Source organism: Sphaerodactylus townsendi, linkage group LG01 (assembly GCF_021028975.2).
Source record: "Sphaerodactylus townsendi isolate TG3544 linkage group LG01, MPM_Stown_v2.3, whole genome shotgun sequence".
Lineage (NCBI taxonomy): Eukaryota > Metazoa > Chordata > Lepidosauria > Squamata > Sphaerodactylidae > Sphaerodactylus > Sphaerodactylus townsendi.
The window spans coordinates 85,749,880-85,755,261 of NC_059425.1; positions in this window are offsets into that span (position 1 = coordinate 85,749,880).

Genomic DNA, 5,382 nt, shown 5'->3' on the forward strand with positions numbered 1-5,382 from the left:
AATGAGACAGCACTTTCTCCATGTGATTACCACCTCCATCAATTAAGTATGTGAATCTACTATCAACAGGTTGTGCTCCCTTCTTAAATCAGCTCAGTATCTGTAAGGAAATTGGAATGTGACAAAAGAGAGAATGTTGCCAATGTCACATCTTTAAGCAGTCAAGCAAATACCACAGATATCATAATGGAAAGCATTGGTATTGTCACTTCAGATATGCCTCATATTTGTTAGCCTGTTAATACGTAATGTGTTGCTTCCTTGATTATTTTTGTATGTGAGAAAGGGCTTCAAGAAACGAAAATCTATCCAGATTAAACCAACATATAATTGGTTTAAACCAACATATAATTTTTAAAGACAATTTAATGTTAGTAATAAGTTGAAAATAAATAGCTATTAAAATGCAGCCCCCCTGATATCTTAATGTATATGCAAATAACATTATGGACATAAGTAACTATGCTGTTGATCATTGTAGGCAGAACACACGTCCTTCTCAGCAGTGAATGAATATGACTGCTTCTTTGCACTAAATGACTGTATTTTGTTATTATAGACTACATGTACAAGATGCATATCAAGGTACATGTGCAGGATATATGGTGCATAAAAAAGGCACAGTCCCTTTCTTACAAACCAAGGGTGTCTGACCCTCTGTTGATATCCGTAATTTGATTTTCAGGCAGAAACAAGAAAGCATAATGAGCTGCCTCGGGAAGGATTCTGAAGAGGTGGCATAGAAATATTCTAAATAAATATAAAATTTGTAAAATATTCTGCTTCTTTCTAACTTAGCATGAATACATCTAGAAGTGGGTTATTAAAGCCTTGCTGCTCTCCTTCACCAGGAACTTCTCACTGGAATTCCTAAAACAGCATCTCCGGCCCTTTCCGCACGGGCCAAAGGGCGCGCCTGCACAGGCAGGAATTCTGCCGGTGGAGGGGGGGGACATTTGCACGGGAGCGTGCGAGTGGCCCCCGGTGAGGCCGGCGCAAGAGAGGCGGCTCTGCATGGAGCCGCCTCTTCCCCGTCCCTCTCCCACTCACCTTGTCGCCTTCATCGCCCTGCTGGCCTCCTAAGACCCGCCCACGCTGCCCTCCGACCTCCAGGCCGTCCCCAGGGCACCGTAAATGGCCCATGCAGAAAGGGCCCCAGAGAAAGGCAGAAAGGCGTTTTTGCCGTCCCTAGGGCGCCATAAATGGCCCGTGCAGAAAGGGCCCCAGAGAATTAACAGCTCTGTAAAGTTTGAATGATACAAAACCAAGTCCACAATGCAGTTAATGAGTCTGACTGAGTCCACAAAATGTTCATCTATTTTAATTTTAGAACCGGCATGGAGCTTGCCATGTGTTCATACATGTCAGCTGTGAAATATTCCCTCTTTTCCGCTGCTTTGGGGATTTCTTTTGCTGCCTTTGTTTCGGCTGTCTGTGCTGCCTCAGTGCCATTTTTTTTCTGATTAGGGCTTTATTCTTTTTCCCAGAATGTTTCAAATAAGTGAGAGAACACATTGTGTCTACAATGGCATCATGATACCACATAGTCTGTCAGATCTGATTATATGACAGGGTCAGTGAGGTCAAATGAAAGGGTAATATTGACTACATCAAATAGATGAAGGATCCCTACCAACCACTGATTTCCTGCATTCTGTATGGCAGTTACTTTTGGGCCCCTTTCAATATAATCTCCAAAAAGCCACTAAAAGGGGAGAGCAAAAATCACTCTTAATGACCCTTGTTGAACTCAACCCATCTGAACTGGCTTAAGCTTTGATATATCGATTTGTAAGTGTCACGGGGAAGCTGGCACCACCACGTTTGAGGCAAAGGTCATGTTAAAACCTATCACACCATCATGTATGTGTAATGTCAATATCCATATATTAAGGACAACGGGGTTTTGTTATTGTAAGCAGAAAGAGGTCCTGGATTATACCATCAGCATAGTTGCTGCAGAAATCATTTTGTTGGATGCCAGTACTGAAAAGCTTTTGATGAAAGCTACATTCAAAGGAAGAAAGGAATGTGTAGTGGTGTGTAGCATATGGCACTGAATTCTAAGTTAAAGAACAAAGGGAACAGAATCGTTAACTGGAATCAGAGCAGAGAATGAAATGGAAACTGACAGTAGAATAAACACTGGTTGGAAAACTATATAAAACTTAACATTATTTTTGATGCCAAACTAAAAACAGCAAATACCAGACTAAAGTGGGGACGCAGTAGGTTTCAGGAAAGATTATATTGCAGAAAAACAAAGATTAGGTGCATGTTATTCTTGCCAGAAAAAAAGTAGATAATATTTGTGATGAGTTTATAGAAGTGAAAACATGAAAAATTTGCAAAATATGTTCATATTAATTTGCATATATTTGAGCTTCCGTTAATTAATACACTTTATGTAGTTGGAAATTACTGGAAAGATTATTAATTTTCCTCAGCAACTGAGGATCTTGTTGCCAAGTAACAATGAATGTTAGCACCAACAGCTATAGTAACAGATTCCACAGTGTTAGTGCTTGAGGCTATGTAATGCTTTCACATTTCAGTACAGTGACTGAAAGATGCTTTTCCCGATTTTTGATAAAATACTCTGAAGAATCAACAGGCTTTCGTTTGTTGTCAGAAAGATTGCTTTTCATGATACCATTTGTGGGACTAATTAATGGACATAACTGATGTTGAAGTACAGCTGCTAAAGGCCTGATTTTGAGGCTTGATCCAGATTCAATAAACAAGTTATGGTGAAGATTTTAACTTAAAAAGTACTATTTTAACATATGAGATACTACTAAACATAAGGAACATTTAGGTTCCACAGGGAGTCATGACTGTTCAAAGGCTACTGGCCCCATATGAGCACCATTCAAATGTGTTTTCCTATGGTGGTGCAGCAGTGGTACCAACTAACAATGTATCACTATGTCCAACTGAGGCTTCATGGTGGTGCAGCAGTGGTACCAACTAACAATGTATCACTATGTCCAACTGAGGCTTCATGGAAGCAATGTGTTGGGTAGGTTTGTACAATTGACAAATAAATATTCTATGCAGAACAATCTTGTGGGCAAGAATTTGACAAACTCAATTGTGTGTCAAGTCTTTCACTGAAGACATGCACTTTCTCCCAATCTCTCTGATCATGAAAAGAGTCATTCCTACAAATTGCTCTTGACTTGTTTGCTGACTAATGCAGGTTTCAAATATACTTTGTGTTGCTGAATCAGACATAAGAACCAGGAGGACCAAACTATATGTTGTAGAGGAGGTATGGCTGCCATTAGTTCATATCACCTGTCTTGCACATCTTCCCAGTAATAATGAATAAAAGAAACACATGACCATTAATCGCATTCTGCATTTCTCCACCCCTTGTAAGCAGCAACCAAGGAACTGGAATTGGGCCAAGTAATTGTTGAAGGTGGTGTCACAGTCTCACATGTTCCTTTAACCAAGTATTACTTGCGAGAATGGGAACTGGTGGCAGGACCTGTTCTCCACACACTACAATGTGTCTTAAACCATAAAACCCACGCCTAAAAGATGGTACTCCCTCAAAAAAATCTCAGCAGGCTTTTGACCTCTCCCCTATTCTATAACTCCCCACCCCCCCATTTTCCAAGTTACTCTGACCTAGCATCAATGAGTCTGTAGGAGACAGAAAGACTTCTGATAAACTTCTGCTTAAGATAGTTTTGTAAGATGATAGTGAAATCAACAAAACATGGATTCTGTTTCTCTCCTGCATTCTTTCCCACATTAATGGCACTCATATCAAACATATATGAGACTCAAATACATTTACATGTATGATGGCTTTTGACTGTGACATTCAGAAAATCTCATATGAATTGTCCTCACAATTACCATACATAGCATAGTTCATGTGGTTTCACCAACCTCTTAACTGCCACCTGTCACCTTTGTTTATCTCCTGTACCCAGTGCCACCCTCAAACAACCCTCCTCAAATTCTAGCTCTAGCCCAGTTGGCAGAGGAGGAGGGCATGATCTCCCATTTGCTTGGGGTTCATAGTGGGGGAAGCTGAACCCTTTGTGTTATATTTGCTGGTTTCTCAAAAACATCTTGTTGGGCGCTATAGAAAATGGGATACTAGGACTGATGGGTGCCAAGATCATAGTTTGCCCAGTGTGCCAAGAAAAAATACTTGGGCTAGCCCAATACTTGCCCAAGTGGGTCAATGTACCAGGTAAATTTGAACTTGAGCTTCACCATACCGAAAAGGTTGGATACCACTATTCTTAAAGGTGATATTGATTCCTTTAAAACACTGATGTGACTTTTAAAAACTACCATCCATTGTTCCTGTTCTAGTCACTCTGTGACTCTGGGGTGTTCCAAGAAAGGCAAATACTGAACAGACCAATTGTCAAGTAAACAGCACCTGATGACTGCCAAAGTCTCAAGCAAAGTAACTTGGAAGACTAGAAGCCACTACATGACCTTACATTGTACTTGTTGCCTTCTTCAGAAGGGAATTCTGACAGAGGAAATAGCCTTAAGAATAAAGTGGTATGACTCAATCCCCACTCTTGAAAGGTCTGAACTGCCAGTCCCAGGTTCAGCATCATTCTCTGCATCAAAGACGTAGGTAAGGGGTTTTTTTTCCTCGGGTTCAACCCCCCCATTACATGTCTGAAGCTTCGCCCCCGTTTGTGGTTTTTTTGCATTTTTTTTTAGATTTTTTGGGTTTTGGCCTTCAGAGGGTGCAGTTTTTAGGCTAGCAGCACCAAAATTTCAGGGATTTGTTGGGAGATTCTTCTAATAATACAACCCAGGTTTGATGAGGTTTGGTTCAGGGGGTCCAAAGTTATGGACTCCCAAAGGGGGTGTCCCCACCCCACATTGTTTCCATGGGAGCTAATAGGAGATGGGGCTACACCTTTGAGGGTCCATAACTTTTGACCCCCTGAACCAAACTTCACCAAACCTGGGTGGTATCATCAGGAGAGTCTCCTAAATATACCCTGAAATTTTGGTGCTGTTAATTTAACAATTGCACCCCTGACAGCAGGCACCCTCCAAATTTCCCCAGATTCTCCTTTTAAATCCATCCCCTTCGGCATGGATTTAAAGGGAGAATCTGAGGTCCCCAGTTTAAAAATGGAAAGTGATGCTGTTTCAGGATGGGGGATAATCCACCCCAAAACATCATCCCTTTCAATGTTGTTTAAACTGGGGACCCCAGATTCTCCCTTTAAGATGGATTTAAAAGGAGAATCTGAAATCCCTAGTTTAAACACCATTGAAAGTGATGCTGTTGGGGGTAGATTCCAGCATCACAGCTGCTACCCATGGTGTTTTTTTTTGCAAAACTGAGATTTTGCACTGGACTCCATTTTCCCTAGCAATGCC